General features: G+C 37.3%; 1 long non-coding RNA gene across 2 annotated transcripts; it reads left to right on the top strand.

Annotated features, from left to right (window-relative positions):
- Positions 1-26,534, top strand: LOC122025181. 2 transcript variants are annotated; one of them, XR_006123613.1, is made up of 3 exons: positions 1-134; positions 15,381-15,464; positions 26,442-26,534. It is a non-coding gene; the product is annotated as an uncharacterized LOC122025181 (long non-coding RNA). The 2 variants fall into 2 exon arrangements; XR_006123614.1 differs by lacking the exon at positions 26,442-26,534 and adding an exon at positions 15,743-16,114.
- Positions 26,535-26,825: the final 291 nt, after the last annotated feature.

Raw genomic sequence — 26,825 nt, 5'->3', positions numbered from 1 at the left:
CGCCTTCTCTCGTGCCGGAGCATCGTTAACGAGGCAGCCCGTGCTCGGTTCTCACCACGAACCAAAGACGAGTAGCGAAGGATTCGCAAGAAGCTTTCTTTCCTCGGAACACATCCGCAATCGCTTGCTCTCAGGTAGAGTTTTTGGTCCGTTCATGGTCTGCAACTTTGCCGTCTATCAAGCAATCGCCCCTTTCTGTTGCATGTGTCGCTTACTTTTTGCGGCTCAGAATTTCTAGGGTTTTTGGGGTGCTAATGTAGTGCAAGTGTCGCTGCATTGAATCTCCTTGCTTTTTTTTTTTTTTTTTTTGCATTCATCGAGTTCTATTATCTTGCATTGTGAAAAATTGTGAACTTTGTTCAGGAAGAATGGAAGCGTTGAAATGTACAAATCAGATTTAGTGCAAACTAGTTTTTTTTGGATGTAGGAGAGGACTAAGAAGTTGTCTTCTAGAAAATAGGATTGGCTGAAAACTTAGTTAATCTCAACTATTTGGGTTGGAAAAATGTGAATAAAAACACGATTTGTGGGTTATTAGTTTAATTTTACAGAGGAGGTGTGAATTTAAAATCCGGGTTACACCAATCCAAGGATTCTGGTGTGAATGTTATGCATGCAATGGATCATGGCCGTGGCATATATAATGTGCCCATAAATCAGTCCAAATTTACCAAAAATCTTTCTCTTTAATGCTCACATGTTATTACACCTGTATGTCATATGGCATTGTATGAACATACCACGTGTGATTGTACGTGCACACCAATTGCCACTGCAGTTCCATGGCTTTGCATGCTTGCCACCAAGTATGACCCATGTCTTGCAAGTTAAAGTCCATATGTGATTGTTGATGACACGTGCATTTGCATGTGAATCGGACCAGGACTCCAGAAGAGGGCATTCCTTTATAAGGGGACATAAGCAAGCATGAAAGAGAGGCAGAAGCAAGTCTGTGAGCCACGGAACAAAGCGAGCAAATTTTTCTTCATACAGAAGAAGGAAGAGAGCAATTGTGAAACAGAGAAGAGAGTCTCTTCTCTGTAATCCTCTCATTTGTCCTCTTTTAGTTTATCTTATAATTTTTTATTTCATAGATATATGTGATAGTGTTTAGAGATATGTTCAATTCGTCACGTCAATCTTTGCTAGATTGTGTTCGTGATCTCGTTGTTTTATCTTAGAAAATAGATGTCTAAGCATGACGAATTTATTTTAAAGAGACTGTCTAGCTACAAGACTCAACGTTTTTATTCCTCGGACGACGCTCCTCACGTAACTCGGACTCAGGCTCTAAGTTTGTTCAGCGTCTGTCTCGAACCTTCGACATCAGCTTCATTCGGTACTCGAAGTACTTGTCGACTTGACAACTAGGTGAACCAGCGTCTCGATAAATTCCCTCTCCGACTCGGACTTGGATAACTCTAGACAATATTAGCGATCAACCTACTTAGCCAAACCGACAGTTTGAGATTATCAACTCAAGCTATCTTGATAGATAAGTAAGTATTGTTCCTCCGGTAGATTGTATCCAATAATCTTAAAATATATTCGTTCTGTTTAGATGGCGGCAAAAGATGTTGAGATGCAACAAACTCAACTTTTGTCGACCTCCTTCGTCCCAATTGGAAATGTTCCAATCAATCATGGGAAAAGTCAGAGAAGTTCACTAGGTTAAACTTCAAGCGGTGGCAACAAAAGATATTTTTCTACCTGACCACATTGAACTTGACACAGATCTTGACTGAGGAGCCTCCCAAATATACTAAGGGTGTAAATGTTGTGAAAAACATCACTAAAGTCGACAAATGGAATCCTATGTCGAAACTACATCCTCAACAGTCTTGCCAATTCGCTGTACATTGTGAACTGTGAGAATAAAATGATAAAGAAATTGTGGGAGTCTATGGACAAGAAATACAAATCGAAGGATGCTGATGCCAAAAAGTTCATTATTGGTCATTTCTTGGACTACAAAATGGTTGCCTCCAAGTCGGTAATCAACTAAGTATAGGAGCTTCAGATGATCTTACAGGAGATTCACTCAGAAGGCATGATGCCGAATGAAACCTTTCACGTGGCAACAACCATTGAAAAGCTGTCTTATGGTTGTAAGGACTTTAAGAATTACCTAAAACATAAGCGGAAGGAGATGACTGTAGAAGAACTCATTGAAAGAATTCGAATTGAGGAAGACAACAAGAGTTCATTGAGGAAATGGTTCTTTTATGCTATTTTAAAAGTCAACGTGGTTGTGTACGGTCAAGGCTTGAAACAGAAGAACCTAAATCTTCCAATATGACACCAAGAGGAGACAGTTTCAAAAAACAATTCTCTGGAAAATGCTACAACTGTAATTGAGTTGGTCACAAAATTTCGGAGTGTAAAAAATTAAAGAATAAGCAGGAGCCCAACCTAAATTAGGAACCAGACATAGACCTCTGTGTCATGGTCTCTGGAGTAAACCTGATAGGTTCCAATCCACAACAATAGTGGATCGATATCGGTGCCATCAGACATGTTTGCTGCAACAAGGAGCTACTCCATAACTTTGAAGAAGTTAAAGATGGGGATAAGCTGTTCATGGACAATTTAGCAATCTCGGATATAAAGGGTCAAGGGAAAGTAGTGCTAAAGATTACCTCTGACAAGGAGCTAACTCTGAACAAGGTGTTGTATGTTCTAGAGATTCGAAAGAATCTAATATCCGGATCGCTTATCTGCAAGCATGAGTTCCACATTGTGTTTGAGTTAGACAGGGTTGTGCTATCCAAACATGGAATGTTTATAGGAAGAGAGTATGTAAATGATGGACTCTTTAGGCACACTGTAATGACCATTCGGCCTAAGATAAATAAAATTGAAAGCTCTTTTGTGTATATGTTTGAGTCTTCCAGTTTGTGCCATAGTAGACTAAGACATATTAACTACGATGTATTACGTAGATTAAGTAACATGCAAAGCATATCTACATTCCACTTTAACTCGGAATACAAGTGTGAAACTTGTGTTGAAGCAAAAATGATAAGGTCTTCCTTTTAACACGTTAAAAGAAGCACTGAACCACTCAGTCTAATTCACACCGACGTGTGCAATTTTAAAGGTTCACTGACACATGATGGGAATAAACACTTCATTACTTTTATATATGATCACACAAAATACGGTATATGTATATCTTCTCTAAAGTAAGGATGAAGTTTCAGAGAAATTTATTCTCTTTAAGAGTAAGGTTGAAAACCAACTTAATAGGAAAATTAAGTTGGCTCGAAGTTACCGAAGCAGTGAATATGTATCACCGTTCACTGAGTTGTGTGCTGAACAAGGAATTAGACACAAAACAACAGCTCCCTATTCTCCTCATCAAAATGGTATTATTGAGTGAAAGAATCATACTCTGAAAGAGATAATAAATGCTCTTCTATTGAGTTCTGGACTGATAGAGCAAATATGGGGGAAGATGTGCTCATTGCTAATTACCTTTTAAATAAGGTGCTCAGAAAGAAAATAGAAAAGAGCTCGAATGAGTTGTGGACTAGAAGACAACCATCATAGACATACTTGCAAATATGGGGGTGTTTTGTCAAAGTGTTGGTTTTGATCCGAAGAGGATTAAGATAGAGCCAAAGACTGTTGATTGCATATTTTTTGGATATACACATAACAACAGTACTTATAGGTTCCTTGTGTTTAAATCTCAAATATCGGAGATACATAAGAACTCAATTATTGAATCGAGAAATACCTCATTGTTCGAATATGTGTTTCCATATAAGACTTAAGAGGAAGCTAACTCCTTAAAATATACATGACACACAAGAAGAAGAAAAAGAAGATGAACCAGTTGAGGTTGAACTCAGATGGAGTAAATGAGCTCGGGTGGAAAAATCATTCAGAATGGATTTTATCACTTTCACGTTAGAAAGTGATCTCTAAAGTTATTTAGAAGCAGTAAGCTGTTCTGAGAGACCTCAATGAAATGAGGCAGTTGCATCTAAAATTGACTCTATTTTACAAAACCACACCTGAAAACTTGTGTCTCTTCCTCCCGGAAATAAACTACTAGGTTGCAAGTGGATTTTTTAAAAGAAAAGGAAATAAGATGACACGATTGATAAGTACAAGGCTAGATTGGTAATTAAAAGTTACCGACAATCAGAAGACCCTGGTTACTTTGATACGTATTCTTTGGTTTCAAGAATAGCTTCCATTAGAGTCTTGTTAGCTATTGCCACTCTATGGAATTTGGACATACATCAAATAGATGTAAATGCCGCTTTTCTTAAAGAAGATTTAGAAAAGGAAATCTACATGGAGCAACCTGAAAGTTTATAACTAAGTAAAGTCACTATATGACTTGAAACAAACTACGAAATAATGATATGAAACGTTTGATATTGCCATGAAGGAAAGTGGATTTCAGATCAATAAATATGATAAATACGTCTACATGAAAAGTATATGACTATTTCAAGTTATGTCTATATGTAGATGACATCTTTATCATTAGGAGTAATGATAAGATAATCAAATTCACTAAAGTTATGTTGAATTTAAGATTTGATATGAAAAAAATGAGCCTAGCCGATGTGATTCTAGGAATTAAAATTCTTAGAACAACAGAAAGACTTTTCTTAGTCAGTCCCATTATTTGGTTAAGATTCTTGAGAAATTCAACTAGAGTTATACTACATTGGCATGGACTCCGATAGATATGAGTTAACATCTATCTAAAAATCAAGATGAGAGTATCTCACAGATTGAGTACTCCAAGGTGATTAGAAGTCTGATGTATTAATGAATTGTACACAACTAGACTTAGCTTACGTAGTAAGTAAGATGAGTAGATATATGAGTAATCTAGTGTTGAGCACTGGAAAGGGATAATAAGAGTACTAAGGTACTTGTGGTGTGCTCGTGATTATAGACTGCAATACACGAGTTATTCTGTTGTGATTGAAGAATACAATAACGTAAATTGGATATCAAACATAAAAGATTCTAAGTTCACAAGTGGATATATATTCACTTTAGGAAGTGCAACAATTGCTTGAAAATCTTCTAAGCAAACCATAATAACTAGATATATAATGAAATTTGAATTTGTAACTCTGGACAAATATGGTGTTCTTAGAAGATGTTCCAGATAATCGAAACCTGTGTCGACAATTTGCATACATTGTGATATTTAATTTGCAATTGGTCGGGTATAGAGCATTTATATAATGGTAAGTCTCGATATATACGCCTTAGACATAATACCATTAGACAACTATTCTCGACGGGAATTATCACTATTGATAACCTAGCAGATTTGCTAATTAAAGGATTAAATAGAGAGTTTGTTGCTAGCTTATCGTGAGGAATGAGCTTAATGTAAGTGTCGATGCCAACTATAGGTGCAAAGGAAACCCAATCTATACTGACTAGAGATCCCAACACCTAGGTTCTAACTGCACTGAAAGGCAATCACTGGGAATGACCCGATGAATTAGTGATTAGATGAAGGGTAAGCATTCTTGCTTTTAATGATCGCAGTGGAATAATAGGAAATACTCTCAAAAGATCACCTATGTGAGAAAGAAGTGGGGTTGTTTCGAAAAGAATTGGAGGTATAATTCTTAGTACTTCTTATAAAATCAGGCGTGTTCATGACCAAGAAAAAATACACTCATGAGATCTGAGCTATATTAGGGAGAGTCTTGAGTGAGATTTGTCCATAATTACACAAACGACAGAACATTTCAAAAATATCGCATCTACTGATTAGCCAATGAGCAAATAGATTTTCAAAGGGTAACACCTATCTATCCTATACACGACTCAACTGCCGAAGGCTATTACATACTTTGTTTCCATTCATGTGGGGATTGTTAGAAAAATGTGAATGAAAACACGACTTGTGAGTTATTAGTGTCACATCGATTGAGTGACATTACAACTGATTGATTTTGCAGAGTGGGTGTGAATCTAGGGTATGGATTGTACCCAAGGATTCTTATGTGAACGTTATTGTATATAGTGGACCGCGGCGGAGGCATATATAATGTGCCCATAAATCAGTCCAAATTTGCCACAAGTTTTTCTCTTGTATGTTCGCGTGTCATTGCAAGTGTATACCATATGACATTGCATGAGTATACCACGTGTGGTTGTGCATGCACACCAATTGCCACTTGCCGTTCCATGGCTTTGCATGCTTGCCACCAAGCATGACACATGTCTTGTAAGTTGAAGCCCACATGTGATGGTTGATGACATGCATTTGCATGTGAATCGGCCCAGGAGAAGGCACTCCTTTATAAGGGAGCATAAGCAAGCATGAAGGAGAGGTAGAAGCAAGTCTGCCACATAACAAAGTGAGCAAATTTTTCTTCGTACAGAAGAGCAATTGCCAAACAGAGAGAGAGTCTCTTCTCTATTAATCCCCTCATTTGTCCTCCTTCATTTTGCCATGTAATTTTTCATTTGGCAGATATCTGTGATAGCATTCAGATATATGCTCAGTTTGCCATGTCAATATGTGCTAGGTTGTGTCCGTGGTTTCACCATTTTATCCTAGGAAATAGACGTCTAAACGCGATCTCTTAGCACCGCCAGAGGGGGTGAATCTGGTTTAAGGAGACTGCCTCGCTGCAGGATTTGTGATCTTTGTTTATCGGGCGATACTTCTCACGTAACTTGGACTCAGGCTCCGGGTTTGTTCAGCGTCCATCTCGAGCCTTCAACATCAACTTCATTTGGCACTCGGAGCACTTGCCGACTTGACAATTAGGCGAACCAGCGTCTCGACAAATTCCCTCTCCGACTCGAACTTGGACAGCTCCAGACGACATTGGCGATCAACCTATTCAACCAGATCCACTACTTGAGATTATCAGCTCAATCCATCTTGCCAAATAAGTGTTGGAAATGTGAATTAAATAAAGAGGTGGAGATGAAGAGACTCTATTGTGCATGAATTTTTAATTCAATATTAGAAGTCTCTTGACTTTATTGTTGGTTTAAATTATGACACACGTATTGATGTTGTAAATATATGCATAGGGAGAGACTCTCTGACGCGTAGGTGCGCAGGGGTGGGTGCAAATCCATGGCTCAGATTGCATTGAACTAAGGTTGACTCGTGTGCGACCACGACCTGCACATGTTGAATGTTGGACCGATAGAGGCAAGATTTGCTTAAGCGAATAAATAAATATTTTGCCACATTTGTTTTTGCTGCTAAGGTGAAACAGATGAATTAATTTCAATTAATTCAATCCAATTGAAACTGTCGACAATTAATGACAATAAATATTCATTAATTCATTCAATTGAAACTGTCGATAATTAATGACAATAAATAACTATTAATCGATCCATTTGAAATTTCTGACAATTAATGGCAATCCATGACCATTAATCAGTCATTTATTACGGCCAAATGTTGAGCCCCTATATAAGAAGTTCAGATCTTAAGCAGAAAATATAGACCGAGAGGAAGAGTAAGAAGTGAATCTCTATCCACCCATGTTCTTCCACAAAACTCTCTCAGTCGTGCATTTGTTTTACTTAATTACTTGTGATAGCACTCAGGTGCATTCTCAGTTCGCCACGAACAACAAGTGCTTGATTGTGTGCGTGGTTCTGCCGTTATATTCTGGGAAATAGACAACCGAGAGAACCTCGACGCACAACCGGAGGTGGGGGGAATTTGTTTCAAGGAAATGCTGATCGCAAGCCTCAGCATCTTACTTGATGAATTCCCTTCCCGACTCGGCAATCGATTCCCGATTTTGCTATGCACCGTATCGACTTCGCGACTCGGACCACCGGAAGCTTGGCAGAACCAGCCTCGTTTGCAACATGAGATTATCCGCTGAGGTCATCTTGACAGATAAGTTAGAATTGAATTTGTGTAATTTTAATTTAGTTAATTCCCCAAAATCTCCGACAGATTGTCCAACAATCTTGAAATAGATTTGGTTCTGTCGAGATGGACACTGAACAAAGTATTGAGATGTAATAGACTCAACACATGAAGGCCCCCTCCGCCCCGATTGAAACTGTGCCAATCAACCAGGGAAAGGTCAGAGAAGTTCAATGGATTAAACTTCAAGAGGAGGCAACAAAAGATGCTCTTCTACTTGACCACACTCAATCTGGCTTGGTTCTTGACTGAAAATCCTCCCAAGCATGTTGAAGATGCTGATGCTCATACCATCAGTATAGTGGAGGCATGGACTTATTCTGAGTTCGTTTGTCGAACTTACATCCTCAACTGTCTTGTTGACTTGCTGTACGTTGTGTATGGTACGAAGAGAACGACTAAGGAACTATGAGAGTCTTTGGACAAGAAGTACAAGATAGAGGATGTGGGGGCTAAGAAATTCATTATGGGTCGATTCCTGGACTACAAGATGGTTGACTCCTAGACAACGATCAGCCAAGCCCAGGAGCTTCAGGTGATCTTGTACAAGATCCACTTAGAAGGGATGGTTCTGAGTGAAACTTTCCAGGTGGTTGCTATCATTGAGAAGTTGCCTTCTGGTTGGAAGGACTTCAAGAACTACCTGAAGCACAAGCAGAAGGAGATGAACGTGGAAGAACTCGTGGTTAGACTTCGAATTGAAGAGGACAACAAGAGTTTGGAGAGAAAATTGTTCTCTTATGCTAATGTGAAAGCCAATGTGGTCGAGCATGGTCAAAACTCGAAACGGAAGAACCCCACTTTAAATAAGATGATGAATGCTCTTCTATTAAGCTCTAAACTGCCAGAGTTCATGTGGGGGGAAGCTGTGTTAACATCTAATTACCTTTTAAATAAGGTGTCCCGGAAGAAAATAGATAAGAGCCCTTATGAGTTATGGAATAGAAGACAACTGTTCTATAAATATTTACGAATATGGGGTGTCTTGGCAAAGTTTTGGTACTTGATCTAAATGGATTAAGATATGACCAAAGATTGTTGATTGCATATTTATTGAATATGCACATAACAGTAGTGCGTATCAATTTTTTGTGTATGAGTCACAAATAACGGATATACATAAGAATTTGATAATAGAATCGAGGAATACCTTATTCTTTGAGCATGTGTTTCCGTATATGACTCGAAAGGATGCTAGCTCCTGGGCATATGAAACACATGAAGAAGAAGATTATGAGGAACCAGTCGAGGTTAAGCTTAGATGGAGTAAAAGACCTCGAGTGAAAAAATCCTATGGAATGAATTTTATCACTTTCATATTAGAAAGTGAGCCCCATAGTTATTCAGAAACAGTAAGCTCTTTTGATGGATCTCACTAGAGAGAGGCAATTGCGTTTGAGATTGAATCTATCTTGCAAAATCATACTTGAGAACTTGTGGATCTTCCTTCAGGAAATAAACCACTAGGTTTTAAGTGGATTTTCAAGAAGAAAATGAAGTCATATGACACAATTGATAAGTACAAAGCCAAATTGGTAATCAAAGGATACCGACAATAAGAAGACTTTAATTATTTTGATACGTATTCTCTGATGTCGAGAATAACTTCCATTAGAGTATTGTTGGCTATTGTAGCTCTATGGAACTTAGAAATACATCAGATGGATATAAAGCCAGTCTTTCTAAATAGAAATTTAGAAGAGGGAATCTACGTTGAGGAACATGAAGGGTTTTCTGTGCCAGGACATAAAAATAAGGTTTGTAGATTGATGAAATCATTATATGACTTGAAACAAGCATTAAAGTAGTGATATGAGAAATTTGACAATGTCATGAAGGAATGCAGATTCAAAATCAATGAATGTGATAAATATGTCTACATGAAAGCCAAAATGACTATGTTATCTTGTGCCTATATGTAGATGACATACTTATCATTAGGTGTAATGATAAGATAATCAAATTTACTAAAGATATGTTGAACTCAAGATTTGACATGAAAGACATGGGTCTAACTAATGTGATTCTAGGAATCAAAATTATTAGAATAGTAGAAGGACTTGTTCTTAGTTAGTCTCACTGCGTGGACAAGACTCTTGAAGGGTGATACTATATTAGTACGAACGCCGATAGATACGAGTCAACATCTATCGAAGAATCGAGGAGAAAATATCTCTCAGATAGAGTATTCTTGAGTGATTGGAAGTCTGATGTACCTGATAAGTTGTACATGACTAGACTTAGCCTACGCAGTTAGTAAACTGAGTAAATACACGAGTAATCCCAGTGTTGAGCACTGAAAAGGATAACAAGAGTACTGGGTACTTGAGGTGTACTCGTGAATATGAACTGCACTATACGATATATCTTGCTATGATCGAAGGATACAACGATGCGAGTTGGATATTTGATATAAAAGACTCTAAGTTTATGAGTGGATATGTATTTACTTTGGAAGGTGCAGTCATTTCATAGATATCTTCTAAGCAAATCGTAATAACCAGATCCACAATGGAATCTAAATTTATACCTCTTGACAAATTTGATGAAGAGGCTGAATGACTATGACAATTTTTAGAAGATGTTCCAAGATGGCTAAAATTGGTGTCGGTAATCTGCATACATTGTGATAGTCAATCACTAATTGGTCGGGCACAGAACTATTTGTATAATTGTAAGTTTAGATATATACGTTGTAGATATAATACCATTAGACAATTACTCCTCACAGAGTTATCACTGTTGATTATATGAAGTTAAAGGATAACCTAGCGGATCCGCTAACCAAAGGATTAAATAAAGAGTTAGTTGCAAGCTCATCACAAGGAATGAGTTTGATGTCGTTGTCAGTGATCAGTGCAGATGACACCTAATCTATGTTGACTGGAGATCTCAAGAACTAGGTTTAAAGGGACAACTAATTTGCACTGACTAGACACACTGTGGGGGATAACCTAATAAAACAGTGACCGGACCAGAGTAAGCCGATGAACTTTTAATGATCAAGAAGAGTAGATGATTACTCTCGAGGGATCACCTATGTGAGAAAGAAGTGGGGCCGCTTCGAAGAGAATTGAAGGCACAATTCTTAGAGCTTCTCACAGAACCAAGTGTGTTTATGGTTAAGAACGAACACATTCGTGAGAGCTGAGTTGTATCAATGAGAGTCTTGGGTGAGATTTGTCAATGCTTACACAGATGGTAGAACGGTTCAAGGACATCATGTGTTAGCCAGTATGCAAATAGATCTTTACAAGGGAAGGTTCAAAGGGTAAAACCTACCTATTCTATACTAGACTTAACTGTTGAATGCTATCATATACCCTGTTTTTTATTCATGTGGGGGATTATTAGAAATGTGAATGAAATAAAGAGGTGGAGACGAAGAGATTCTATTGTACATGAGTTTTTAGTCCCATATTTGAAGTCTTTTGGCTTTATTGTTGGTTTAAATTATGACACATGCATTGATGTTATAAATATATGCATAGGGAGAGACTCTTATGCACAGGGGTGGGTGCAAATCCAAGGGCGGGTGCAAATCCAAGGGCCTAGATTGCACTGAATCAAGGTTGATTCGTGTGCGAGCACGACCTGCCACGTCGAATGCTGGACTGGTCGATGCAAGATTTGTCCAAGTGAATAAACCAATATTTTATCAAGTTTTTTTTACTGTTCAGATGAAACAGATGAATTAATTTCAATTAATTCACAATTAATGCTAATAAATGATCATTAATTCAAACTATCGGCAATTAATGATAATAATGGTCATTAATTCATTCAATTGAAACTACCGATAATTAATGATAATAAATGACCATTAATCGGTCATTTATTACGGCTAAAGGCTCAACCCCTATATAAGGAGCTCAGATCTTGAGCAGAAAATATAGAGCGAGAGGAAGAGTAGGAAGCGAACCTTTGTCCACCCATATTCTCCCATAAAACTCTCTCAGTTGTGCATCCGTTCGACTGAACTACTCGTGATATCACTCAGGTGCATTCTTAATTCGTCACGAACAACCAGTGGTTGATTGTGTACGTGGTTCTGACATTGTATTCTGGAAAATAGACGACCCGAGAGAACCTCGAAGCACAACCGGAGGTGGGGTGAATCTGTTTCAAGGAAACCGCGTTGAGCGCAAATCTCGACATCTTACTCAGTGAATTCCCTTCCCAACTCGATGATCGACTCTTGAATCTACTACACACCGTATCAACTCCGCGACTTGGACTACCGGAAGCTTTGCAGAGCCAGTCCCGTTGGCAGGCTGAGATTATCCACTTAGGTTGCCTCGACAGATAAGTTAGAATTGATTTTGTGTAATTGTAATTCAATTAATTTTTTAAAATCTTCGACAAATGGTCTAACAATGTCCCTCTGGTATATTGTGGATAGAGATCCAACAATTTGAACTTAGAAGGGTCAACAATTCTGGGAATATTTCAAATCTCCAGGTTAGGACATGAAAGAGCATTTGCAATTGACATGGTTGTCATGCCTGTAAAAAAAATTCAAGATGATACCTGAAACAGACAAACAAACCTGTCAAAATAAGCTTGAAGTAGGCCAAGCATTCAATTCGGTTTGGCCGCTTCTGGTGAGACTTTCATGTGCTTGCTTGTTATGGGAAGCTTTATATTAATAATTTACACCTGCAAGAGATCTCAACATCGTACGAACACATTTTACTTTTATGGTATTGATCTAGGATCTGACCCGAAAGCAACCCACTTCATCCGACAAATTTTCGTCTGTTCTCGTACACCTGGTTCAATAATGCAATCAGACCATTTTCCATCACTACTCTCGGCTTCATAACGATTCACTTCATCATGCAAGAGTGAGTTTCGTTGATGGAAGGATGTTGTTAACCACAGATCTCTTTGTTCATGGATCAAAATTGCATTCTCTCTTCATTGTGTCAGGTTTTGGGTTGTGGAGATCAGGATGCTACCATTCATCGGTTGTTATTGTAGTCCAGTGATAAAAAATAACCATAGTTATTTAATATTCTCTCGATTTGTTTATCAATATGTTGGAATGAATAACTCATCCGCCTTGCTTGTGTAAATGAATTGTATTGTTTTGGTTAAACCAAGTTCTTACCATCTTGATCTGTCAATGTGGTGGATCAATACTGACGTTTGTTAGACACATTTGATATCATTGCATAGATAACTGGATGGGGATTTAAATTAGATGCAATTCAGTAAAACAGACTAATGTTGATGCCGCACAAAGTGAAAATGAGAAAAATTGTGAAAACGGCAACATGAAAACGACATGTCCAACGTTCAAGAGATTTTGTAGCTGATCTCTTGCAATCAAGATATCTCTGCTTCTTCTTGAGAACAATCAAATTTTGCTGGGAGACTCTTGAGTTTCATTTGGAGCGTAGTTTCTTCATTTTTGAGGCGCCTATTCTCTTGGATAATCTGATTGCGCTCTCTCACCACGTTGTTTAACTCATTGAGAAGCTGGTGGTTTACTGATCGGAGACGGATGACTTGTGAGTACAATTCACCGAGATGCTTTTGTTTTCTCATCCGTGATCGGCGAGCTGATTCTCTGTTCGATATCATCCTCCTCTTTTTCCTTTCTTCAGCTTGGACTAGTTTGTCAGCACCACCTGGCTCATCTGAAATTCTGCCGATTCCAAGATAAGAAATGGGAACGCTCATGCCATGCATCTCTGGCATGGTGTGTAAGTGTTCAGTAAAATGAGGTCCAAACAGACAGCTAAAGTTGGAGGAGGTAATACTGTCTTGATGCATATTGTAGTGGGCTCTGAAAGGTGAATTTGAAGGTGAAAGGTAGCTAACGCTGGCAACTTCTCCGGAATGCATGATTATGGTATTTTGCTTAGAATAGGCAGAAATGAAGGAGGGTAAGGAAGATGAAGATGAAGATGTTGGGATGTTTAAGGAAGGGGACAGAAGTTTGCAATGGTTGGTGGCTTTATTTATAATGCACTGGGTAGAGAAGGGGGGGGTTCTATCTAGAACACTTTCACACCTTACTAATGAGTGAAAAAACATACGTACGTACATCAGTGTGATTACTCTCCAACCTGATAGATATTCAGCTAATGGATTTACGTTTTCTTTTATGTATGGGGTCACCATTATAAACTGTCTGATGGTCATCAAACAGTGATGTCAAATTCTGGACCATCATAAACATCACAACCTCATGGTGCTGTTACCATTAAGGTAATTTCTTATTGGCTAACAGTGACAGGCATTTGGCTAGGCAGTGGGAGTACCAGGATATTGGCGTCATGGCTTTTTTAGTTTATTTATGAATTATGAATGATGGATCATGGCAGTTCTAATACATGCAACTTGTGTCCTGGCCATAGAGGGAGATAAGGATCACATCTGAGATTAATAGTGATTAGTATTAGGAAATAGAATTCCTCTTACAGGCATGTCAGAAGCTTATGCATTAGAGGGTACACAATCGAAGAGGAGGTAGATTGAAATTTAAAGATGTGCTAGGTTATTTTATCAAGTGAGAATGATTTTATTTGCATGATGATGCAACGGAAGTCTCTTTCTACAAAGTGAAGGAACAATAAATAGTGACAAATGCACCATTATGGACCCCATCAATTTGAAGAGAGCGAACAATTATGCAACAAGTGTCTAGTCTCTTAAATAAATATTGAGCCATTTAAAACTACATAAAGGAGTTTCTCCTAATGGCGCTGCATTTTTCTTTTCTTTTCTTATCTTTTTTTAATTTTATATGCTCGACAAGGTTATCGATATTTTTTAACATCTAATATTCAAACTTCGAAGTGCAACCCAATGGTTTTTATATTTGCATCTGCATACTTGTAAAGCACAAATCCTTTCATTATTGATTTTTTATTTGTATATATTGTTGTTGAGATTCATGTATCATAATTTTCTAGTATACCTACTTTCTTCTGTTCAGATCATCTTTCTTATCCATCGGTTCAATTTATTTGCGCAGGTAATCATTGTGTAATTACCTATACACTAAAAAAAATACAAAATAATTTCTAGTGGCATCAGTTCTAAAATTCCCGGCGACTGATTGTTCGAAAATCTGAACCTGTGGAATCCACCTAACTTATATTAGGACTATCACTTGTTAATCATGTGGGATAACTCATGACATCACCATGATATTTTTTATCCTTGGGATCACTGCCAAGTTTTACATATTAGATTGTTTCTGGTGTCAATTAAAATTTTTCTGTGACTTATCCTCACACCCTGAATCTGATGACTGCTGGATATAAGTATAGATTGTTTCAGAGCATGTCAAGTGTCATTACCTTGCATCTTGAATCTGTTGACTGCCTGATTTATAATAGGACTTTTGTTTGTCATCATACTCACTTTGGATAAGTTTGGATTCATGGTAGTATTTTTTTTTTTTTTGAAATTGAATTTCATATTATTCAAACTGATTTGACAGCATTACATGCAGGATCAAATCTTCTCCCTTCTGGAAATGGTGCTACAATAAGAGTAACCTCTTTCGTCATCGGACAAATATGTGCAGGTTTGGCAAGTAAGTTCATGGAATGGTAAGAAGAAATTAAATTATAAGTTTTTTCATATGTTGGTGTGTTGGTGGGTTAAATACATTACCTAGTGACTTTGCCAGTCTTCTTTTACTTTAGCATCTGACAATGATCCCCATTAAAATGCATGCCTTTGAAATGCCATTGATTTTATAATTGTCAAATTGCTTTGAGGGTCAGCCAATAATTCTTGCAACAGAGGTCTTTGTATAGAATAAATTCCATCTGCAAAAGCTCAGACGGTTTGTCTGATTTTGTTTTGCAGCTGATTAGTAGCCTAAGATGCCGCTAGAAGAGAAGAAACACTAGTATCTGTTTCAACTTCTTTGCAAAAACTGAGCAAGAGCCTTATATTAATTTTCTTACTCCGCCATTTAACGATGCTCCTCTTGCTGGAAAGTTAGAGGTTGAACAAGTAGTTGAACAGAAACTCCACTGTGCGTGTGTTCATCACCATTTGCATTATTAGGCATTCAGCTGATGGTATCTTACACTTTCTCTCAATGCATCATTTTGTCTCGTATGCTTCGACTCGTGGTCCTCATAAATTCCATTTTATTAGTTTCTGGATGAGAGTCGAGGAAAAAAAAACCCATCTACAACCACAGATATCTGCTTTTCTCTTATTGTCAAACTATCTCCATCCATGTCTGATTTGTAGAGATTTATGCCACTCATCCAATTCCTGGCCTTCAGGAGAAATGATTGTGTAATTTCAAATTTTCAAAAATCTCTATCCATTGCTTGGATGGAGGGCAAACGTATCTTTGTGATTACTTTGGCTTGCGATCACTGCCAAGATTTCTCTGTCTTTGTTTTTCCATAACATGTTCTTGCCCACGGGGCGACCGCTGAAAGGATCATAGAGAGGGGAAGGATATATTTCTCGCTGCTGTGGTCGACACATGCCCACGACTTTCACTTCTTTCCTGCTCTCTTTGGAACACCAGAACAACAAACTTTGGGCATCTTTATGTCACATTTTGACTCCATTTCTACCTTTTAAAGGCACTGACCTACCCATTCGATTCTTGGGAGACCAATATATATGTATATGTATATTGTGGAAGGCCATGATGTGAGATTATGCTCTTGTTCTAGCAACTTAAGGGATGCCACAGAGATAGCATCATGGATCATAGATAGTATCGCCGTTTCTTAAATAAATTATATATTGATTTTGGACATCATGATCAATTTGCAACCAGACCGACTGTGGTTTTGATGCATTCTTGTGTTTATGATTGATTCCATTCTTTCCATATGGTATTCCAATGAGAGGGGGAGTTGGTGCGGCCACAGTTCATATTGTCCATTTGAGGTGCTGTAACAGGGGTCACAACGATCTCGAAAGATCATTCGATTGAGGTGCCCTAACACGGGTATATATATATATAGCATTAATTTATTTTCCATTTATTTTAAAATCAAATTTTGTCTTTGAGTTTAGAGATTAAGTTATAATATTAAATATAAATAAAAATATACAAAATGTGCTAGGTAAGTGGCGCAGCATATCAAATTCTAAATTGGAGTTAAATCAATTAGATTTTATCTTTTGGGTTTGGGAATTAGATTATAATGTTCAAGCAAAAAAAAAGTAAATACTTACGGGGTACAATATACTAAGGGTGTCAATTCGAGTGGGTCGAGTTAATTTTTTTTTAACCCAATCCGAGCCCGATTTGAACCCGAGTTCAACTCAAAACCTGTAAATCCGAATCCAAACCCGACTCGGATAATCCGAAAATATGATTCAAAATGATTTTTTTTACTATTTTCCTATAATTTTTCACTTTTATCTCAATACTCAATACTCCATTATTATCCTACAAATATGATATTAATATACATAAAATCATCATAATTTTCAAAATAAAATTTGATTTAACTAAAAAAAAAATCCACTAAACCCTATATTTAGGTCAACCTGGGTCAACCCGAATTTGACCAAACTCGAAATTTTTTAACCCTCCAACCCAAACTCAAAAATGTCCAACCCGAACCTGATTTTTTTCATGTCGACTTGGGTTGGGTCGTCAGGTCGGGTTCATTTTTGACATCCTATAATATATAGTATTTAGGGTGTGTATTTTTTTAAAAAAAGTTTAGGGTTTAGAATTTAGGGTTTAGTGTTTAGGGTATAGTATTTAGGGTGTGCAATTTTTTTAGGGTTTAAGATTTAAAATTTAGGATTTAGGGTATAATATTTAGGGTGCATAATATTTTTTAATCCAAAATTAAAAAAAAAATAAAAATAAATAAAAACGTAGCTTGTGTGCACAATGTATATATATAGTTTTGTTATCCATACTCCTTATCCTGCATACATCGTGCACATCCAATATATTTTTTCGATTAAATTTTTTTTTTTTTTTGCTTAATCTTATGCATAAACTCCGGACCCTAACATATTTTTTCAAGTGAGCAGGCTATCATGAGGGTGCCTCAGAGCGTGCAAAACGATATTTTTTTTAAGCTCCCGGTTATGCTGATAAGATTTTGCTTTTAGAATTTAGGAGTTAGAATATAGTATTAAACATAAAATTGTTTAAATCGAAAAAAAATTTAGGTGTTCACGAGGTGTGTAGGATAAAATGTGCATGATATCATCTCTCTCTCTCTCTATATATATATATATATACACACACAGATTTGATATGTTGAACGACGCTTTGTGCGCGACTGTGAGCGACGTGTAGATATGGCGTTGCCAGCTCAATTTCGCTACAAAAAAAAATGTCATTTATTCTCTCTCCCCTTCCGCGTTCTACTCAAAACTTCTGCGTGGGAAATTTTTCAAATTAAAATCTTCCTTGCCGCTCTCTCTCTCTTGCTTCCATCGTCTCCGTCGTCCGTTGGATCTTGCGCTCCCATCAGGAAATTTTCACCGGCGTCTTCAATTTCACAGCTGTTGTAAGAGCTTACCACCTCTCTCCATTCCCAATAGTAATTCGTTTCATTTTAAGTTATTATTCCCCACCGTTATGACATACATATATTAGAAGGATTAATGCTATAACGTTCAAGGATGATGCCGGCTACAAACGCTTGCAGGCTACAACCACGTCTGCGCGTTAGCTGCTACACGTTATAGCAGCTACAAATGTGAAGTAGCCACTTGGTAAGTCATTTTTTTGGTAGCTACATTTACTAGCAGATATTACCCCTACAAATATTTGTAGGTTCATGTATATCAACTTGGTAAAAAATTATTGGAAATTATTTTTTTATTGATGCAGCGCCTTTGCTTCGTTTCTAAACGTTGCAGCAACTACTTCATAGCTACTACAACTTATAGCTGGTACAACTTGTAGCAACTAACTTGGAATGACGGTCGTAGAAGGAAGGAAGGATTTATTCTACGACGTGCAAGATCGATGCCTGCTATAAATGCCTGCAGCCACTTGGACTTTTCTTTGCTGCTATAAGTTATAGCAGCTATTTCGATAGTTAACTGCTACCCCCCTTGTAGCAGTTAACTGCCCAAGTAGCTGCTACAATATGTAGCAACTACTTCGACAGGTAACTGCTACACCTTGTAGCAGCTAACTCTCCATGTAATTGCTACAACTTATAGCAGTCGCTTGGTAAGTCATTTTTTTACTAGCTATATTTTCTAGCATATATTAATCCTAAACATACTTGCTAAAAAATTATTTAAAATTATTTATGCTGCTGCAGCGCCTTTGCTTTGCTGCTACACATTGTAGTAGCTACTTCGACAAATAACTGCTACACCTTGTAGCAACTAACTTGAAATGACGAAGCTGCTATAAGGTGTAACAGTTATTTATTCGTTTACGCTCAACAAGATGTTACTATCTGGGGTGTTATTCAGCCACACAAGACATAACCTAACTTGGTTGATCACATCAAAACAACCACGGGGTCCAACAATCTCCCCCTTTTTGATGTGCATCAATCCAAGTTCAAGTTAGAGAAAAAAAACAGATAAGTAGTAATTTAAAGAAATTACTAAACTAACATTTTAAGCATAAGGATTGCAATAATAGAATTTGCAACACTAAGTAAACAAAAAAATATTATCTTGTTCCTAATAATTTTTTTTAATATTATCTTGTTCCAAAAAAAATTTAAGTACTAATTTTTTAAAAATATTAACTCCCCCTAAACTTGTTCCTATCTCTCCCCCTTTAATCACAGCAAAAAATGGGGTAGGAATTTTTCAAAATAAATTCTAAGTTAACAAAGAACTCTAACTTTTAGGCAAATTTAAACAAAGTATTTTTTGAGAAATTTTCAATAAATGTTTAAAAAAACTTGTTAAAGCATTATTTAATTCTTATTTTCATGCTTTATCAGTAAGTTAATTAAATATTTTATTTTAATATTTTGACTTTCAGACAGTGGCGAGACACTAGACCTTCTTGGTTATTGGAACAACAATCACTTTCTTAGACAAAGCCTCATAAAGAAATTAACTGTTTAATTTTTCTTGCTGAAAGTGCTAACTTACAAAAATTTAATCTAGTAAAGATTTTGGAACCCAGTATAGATTTCTTCCTACCGGGTTAATCAAAAATTTAGGGGGTACATAATTTCTGAGAACTTTTCTAAGTTGTCCTTGGTAATGTTTAATATACCAATTTAATTTATCATAAATTCTAAGTTTTAATTTTTGAAATTTATTTAAGCATGCATGATTATTTTTCAATTTTTTAATTTTAATTTTTAATTTTTCATTTTCTAATTATAGATTATCGTATATTTCTAGAGGGCATGCTTTTACTAAGTTTAACTTTAACTCATCATTTTCCTTTTCTAATTTAACTAAATCTTTAGTAAGCACTTTAATGAACTGGAAGGACTGCTTGGGAGTTAGAGCACGTACCTTACTTATCTCAATTTCTTATGCTCTTCCTTCATCGCAACTTTCTTCTTCTGATGATCCTTCCCCTTCATCTATGCCCATTTCTGAGCTGGTCACATCTTCTTCTATTTGATGGTTGGCCATCAGTGCTAATCCCGAGAAGACTTCGACTTCAGATTCGGGGGATGAAGATTCATCAAAACAACCACAAGGTCCAAAATGTTCATTCACTTAAGGTCTTAGAGTCTATATTTAGATCAAAATGATTGATCCTTTGTCAACACTTATCATAAAATATTTATGTGCAAGATTATGAGAGTTGTAATGATGCCCTCATAATAGGTATGGACATATAACCAAGAAGTTAAGGGTTACCCCTTAGATCTTGGTAGTCATACTCTCACTATAGATATATAAGTATTTGAAATGTTAGAATTTGACATCCTTATTGACATGAACTACTTAGTCACCTATTGTGCTATAGTCAATTGTCGAGCAAGGATAGTAACCTTGCAGTTGTCGGACCAACCATCTTAGCAATTTGTCGAAACTAACGATGAAGGAATATTTTGTTTCAGTACTATAAGCCAAGCAATTGCTATATCATGGATGTCAGAGGTATTTGCTTATTAGTGTAGTTGACACTAATAATTGAACTTTGATTTTGATGAATGACAAATGGTTAAAGTTAGATTCTATGTGATCTGATACTTTTACCAAGTGTGAAGGAATTGATGGGTCAAGAGGACATGATATCAGGCTGAAGCCTAGTTAGGTCTAAGGACTTGATAACTGACACAAAGTCTAGATATGTCAAGGTGTGACCTGATATCTAGCAGGAAGTTTAGCTGGGTCTGAGGGACTTGACATTTGGCTGAAGTCTAGTTGGATCTACGAATCTGACAACTGGCAGAATACCTGGTGGATCAAGAGGCAAGTCAAGTGACTGTAAATGGTAAGTGAAGGTAAGTAACTAGAAAAGACTGATCTAGTGAGGATGACTCCTAGTGAGACTATAGGTGTTGGTCCAGCTTAGAGTAATTTTGGAAGTCTAAGTTAAGACCATGACTAGATCCTAGTCTTAGTACGACAGGATCTAATTAATAATGTTATGTTATATTGTACTAACTCTATTTTGTAGGTTATACTTTATTTTTGGAATAATGTATTTTGCAGGGGTAAAATGCATAAAAAATCCTCGGATGAACAGTGCCTGGAGTATCTCGGAGGTGCGAGGATGCTCCTCAGAGCTGCGCAGAAGCGCCTTGGACCTAGCGGAGGTGCCTTGGACCCAATGGAGGTGCCTTGGACCTAGCGGAGGCGCCTGCGTGTAGATAAACTTCGAGAATAGAAGTTTTCTGCGTGAATGTGCCCTAGAGCACGTTGTAGGTGTTTTGGAGTGTATTGGACGTGCCTCGGAGGGTGCTTAGAGGCACCCTCACAAGAATAAAGACCGAGGGTTTCGAAGATGATATAGGTAGAGGATTTCGAGATCGAATTTGAGGTTGGAGGCTCCTCAGATGAGGTTGAAGGTACCTTTAACACTCTTTAAAGGCCCTGTTCGACCAGCAGCTTGGACATAACTGACGCACAAGCTCTTACGACTATTTTACTGCTACAACTTCGCGCTGCTGCCGTGCTATGATGACTTCTAACCGTTGTCGATAGATCGACACCAACACACAAGTGCTTCAACTTCAACATCATCGTGTTGGGTAACATTTAATTACAAGTCATTTACTTTACTATTTTAAAGGAAGTGTAGGGTGATATACTGTCCTATTATTATTCTTTGTACTCGATTACTCTACTGGGAGTTTACCAGTAGAGGATTTTAGTGGATTGCCTATCAATAGGTCAAGAGACCTGAGTCTTAGAGTAAATGTCGCCGAAGGTTCCGAACTAAGTAACCGACTATGTTCTATTTTTTTATTTAGTTTTAATTTTGCTGTGCACTTTGTTTATAAAATTGATAGAAGAACAAGTTTTATTTTAATACACGTGATTCACCTTCTCCTCTCACCTGTTCATTGATCTTACATCTGCTACCATTGATAAGATTTAACAAGGATAGTACATCACTTTGCTCGAACATTTGTATAGTACAAGAATATCTAGATGTTTCTAGATGAACTCCTTAACTTACCACCTGCAATGTAAGTTGAGTTTGTGATTAAGATACTTTTGGGTTGGCTCCAATATCTATGACCTCGTGACGCATGACCGCAAAGGAACTAGATGAATGAAAGTTGTAAGAGTTGTTTGATAAAGGATTTATTCTTCCCAATGTCTCTTTGGGGAGTTTCCATCTTCTTTGTTAAGAAGAGAGATGAATTGTTGAGATTGTCTAGCAAGTTCAAACAACTTAATACATAGATCATCAAAAATAAATATCCTTGGCCATGGATAGAGGATTTGTTTGATGAACTCAAGGACACATATGTATCCCTAAGATCGCATTAAGATTTGATGGTAATTAGCTTAGAATAAAGGTTGCAGACGTATAGAAGATGACGTTTTTCATACGGTACGAACATTGCAAGTCCTTGGTGATACTGTGTGGGTATACCAATGCTCCAGCCACGTTCGTGGATTTGACAAACCCGGTGTTCTTAGTGTATTTTGATTGACTTTTCATCGTTCATAGATGATATCTTGATATATATTCTACCATCCCTGTGACCTGATTTGGAACGTGAAGATGAACGATGCCCGAAAATTCTACCATCCCCGTGACCTCGGTCAGTTTTTGCGTTATCTTTTCTCTTTCAGTTATATGATCTGCCCTAGTTCCTCGATTGAAGACCTCGTGTCGATCGACCGAGCGTATATTATCCGAGCCACGGGCTCGATGTCGAAGACCCCGTGTCGATCGGCCGGGCGTATATTATCCGAGCCATGGGCTCGATGTCGAAGACCCCGAGCCGATCGGCTGAGCGTATATTATCCGAGCCATGGGCTCGATGTCGAAGACCCCGAGCTAATCGGTCAGGCGTATATTATCCGAGCCACGAGCTCGATGTCGAAGACCCCATGCTGATCGGCTGGGTTTGAGTTATGCTAGAAGACGGTAGAGCGGCGACCTTAAACCCTGGCGTCATCGGCGGTCGAGCGGCGACCTTAAACCCTGGCGTCATCGGCGGTCAAGCGGCGACCTTAAACCCTGGCGTCATCGGCGGTCGAGCGGCGACCTTAAATCCTCGCGTCATCGACAGTCGAACGGCGACCTTAAACCCGTGTCTTCACCGACCAACTTATTAGAGCATCAGATGTTACATCTTCCCCGTTCGGGGTTGGGTGATCGTCACCGGTCTCGGGCCAGCTTCGGGTATTTTATCTCCCTCATTCGAGGTCGAGCAGTCTTCCCGAGCATTTATCTCCCCCGTTCGGGGTTGAGCTATCTCCGAGGGCCACAGACAAGAGTATCTCTGTAACACTCATAGGATCTCTAATAATTCATATAGATTATGCATGATCAAAATGGATCTTATGTGGATTTTCAAAAAAATATAATAAAGAAAAATAGAACCAAAAAGAGGCATGGCCAAGGTTTGAACCTTGGGCCGCTTGTTAGATGCATGAATGTCATAACCAGTAGCCCCAGCAGGGGTGTGCTGTTAGGAAGGAAAGGGACAAGATAGTTAAAGGTAAGGAAAGTGAAGGTTCTCTTCACTAAGAAGGAGAAGTTCAAGTTTTCTTCTTCTTCTTCTAATGAAAAGAGCGTTTTGCTTTCTCCCTTCATTTAGGATGAGTAAAAAAAAAAGGGAAGGAAAAGTTTATTTTTCCTTTTTCCTTTCATTTGGAATAAAAGGAAAAAGGGAATGGAAAAATTCATTTTCTCTTCTTCCCTCCTCTTCCTCCTCCTTCCTCTCTCCACCGAACCCTAAGCTCCCTCCTTCCTTTGTGCCGAATTCAAGCCAAGAGTCCTCTCTAAAGAAAAATTTCACAAGGCAAGGTCATTTTCTTAGAGAATCAAGCGAGAGGAAGTAAGTATTACCCTCACCTGCAATACAAGTAGCTTCCACGTTATATAGATATTTTTAAACCTAGGATCTTACCTTGTAGATTTTGGCCAAGATAAGGAAATAAGGTTAAGAGGCCATCTATGATTTCTAGAAGTTTTCATGTTTTATGTGGCTTAAAATCTAGATCATGCTCTCTTGAAGTTTCGGCCATGAAAGAATAAAAGGATTAAGGGAAAGTTAGAAACCTAACTATGCTTGCTTATGATCCCTTATGATGTGTAACCCATTATATGTTGTTTGTTTAAAAGTTTTTCATGCTATTTATTGCTTAGGAATTTAGATTCATGCTTGTAAACTTTCGGCCATGAAAGAATAAAAGGATTAAGGGAAAGTTAGAAACCTAACTATGCTTGCTTATGATTCCTTATGATGTGTAACCTATTATATGTTCTTAGTTTAAAGTTTTTCATGCTATCTATTGCTTAGAAACTTATATTTATGCTTGTCAGGTTTCGGCCAAGAAGAGATAAAGGGGTTACAGGAAGTTTAGAAACTTAACTATGCATGCTTATGATTTCTTTTGATGTGTAAATCACTATATGATGTTAGTATGAAGTTTTCATGTTTTATGTGGCTTAAAAATCTAGATCACGCTCCCTTAAAGTTTCGGTCGTGAAAGAATAAGAGGATTAAGGGGAATTTAGAAACCTAACTATGTTTGCTTATGTTTCCTTATGATGTATAACCCATTATATGTTGTTAGTTTAAAGTTTCATGCCTTATATTGCTTAGAAACTAGCACCAAACTCTTAGGGTTTCGGCCTAGAAGAGATAAAGGGATTAGGGAAAATTTTAAGACCTAAACTATGCTAGCTTGTGATTTTTTATGATGTGTAATCCATTATATAATGTTAGTTAAGGTCTTCATGCTTAAATGTTGCTTGAAAAACCTAAAAACCATGATTGAATGTTTCGGCCAAGGTTTGAGAATTAGGGTTAGAAGCTCATTTATACTGACTAAGAGTCTCACTTGTTAGGTTGTGATCTAAGTTTAAAGTTCATGCTTAGATGTTGTTGAGAAAAAAACCTAGAACCATGACTTGTAAGTTTCGGCCAAACTAAGAAAGATAGGGTTTATGTTATGTGCACTTCATGCCATCATGTTATGATTCCTTATGATATGCTTTATGTTATGTGCACTTATGCCATCGTGTTATGATTTCTTATGATATGCTTTATGTTATGTGCACCTCATGCTATCATGATATGTTTATGAAAGACTTATGTAAGATGAAAAGCCTAAGAGATGCTTACCTTAAGTTGGGATCAAGAGCACTCTTCATGATATGACAAAGAGATGCTTCCCTTAAGTTGAGATTAAGAGTTCTCTTCATGATATGACAAGAATATGATATGCCATGATATGACAAGAAACATGATATGTTATGATATGAGAAGAAACATGATATGCTATTTTACTTTTGTATGGCTTGTACCAAGGGTAGGCTCCATAAGTGCCCCTAGGTCGATGGTTTATGAAACGGGCCTAGTAAAAAGGATGGACTCCTAAGTTGCCCCTAGGTCGATGGTTTATGAAATGGGCCTAGTTCCTAGTAGGTTCAAGATTAGCTACATTGAATCTATTTAGGATGCGCACATTTATGTATGTATGTGGTATAAGTCGGGCCCTCGTGTTGAGATTATGTTTAAGTATATATATGATATATGTTTTCAAAAGGACATCTTGCATATATTCATTTTGTGATACATGTTTTCAAAGAACATCTTGTATCTACAAGTTCATGTTATATGGTTTCCTTTATGCTTATTTAAGATGCTCTTGAAAATATGTCTATGATATTTATATGATCATGTTACTACTATATGTTTTTGCTCTCACATGCTATGTTATGATTTTATGTTTATGCTCTCACATGCTATGTTATGATTTTATGTTTATGCTCTCACATGCTATGTTACGACTTTATGTTTATGTTCTCACATGCTATGATATGACTCTATGTTTATGCTCTCACATGCTAGGTTATGACTTGCCAAGTGAACATGTTAATACTTTATGTTATGTATGATTTACGGTTTTTGTGAGTAGGAAAGGAACTTACTAAGCCTATGTGCTTATAGTTTTATGTTTCCTTGTACTGCAGAAAAAGGAAAAGAGTGGCTAAACTAAGAGGAGTAGCAGGAAGGGCAAGAATGTGTGTGGAAATGGTATGGTGGAATAGATCCCTTTGTGTTTCAGAACTTATATATATATGTCTTGACCTTTCATGTGAACTATGTTTAGCTAGATGCTTTGCTAACTGCTTGAACCCGCATGGTTAGCTTATGCACTTATGTTCTTTTGTTTCATGTTGGTATGCTTATGATATCATGAATTGTGTTTTAAGTAGTTGATGATAAATCAAGTTATATGCATGAATGCTAGTACATTCACATGTTATGATTGAAAAGATTAGCATGTCAAGCATGTTTCTATGTTATATGATTATATGGTTCACATGTCATGTTTAGCCCATATGCATATGATC

Source organism: Zingiber officinale, chromosome 9B (assembly GCF_018446385.1).
Source record: "Zingiber officinale cultivar Zhangliang chromosome 9B, Zo_v1.1, whole genome shotgun sequence".
Lineage (NCBI taxonomy): Eukaryota > Viridiplantae > Streptophyta > Magnoliopsida > Zingiberales > Zingiberaceae > Zingiber > Zingiber officinale.
Note: the sequence above shows the minus strand (reverse complement) of the source record. Positions and strands in the feature narration are given on the sequence as shown.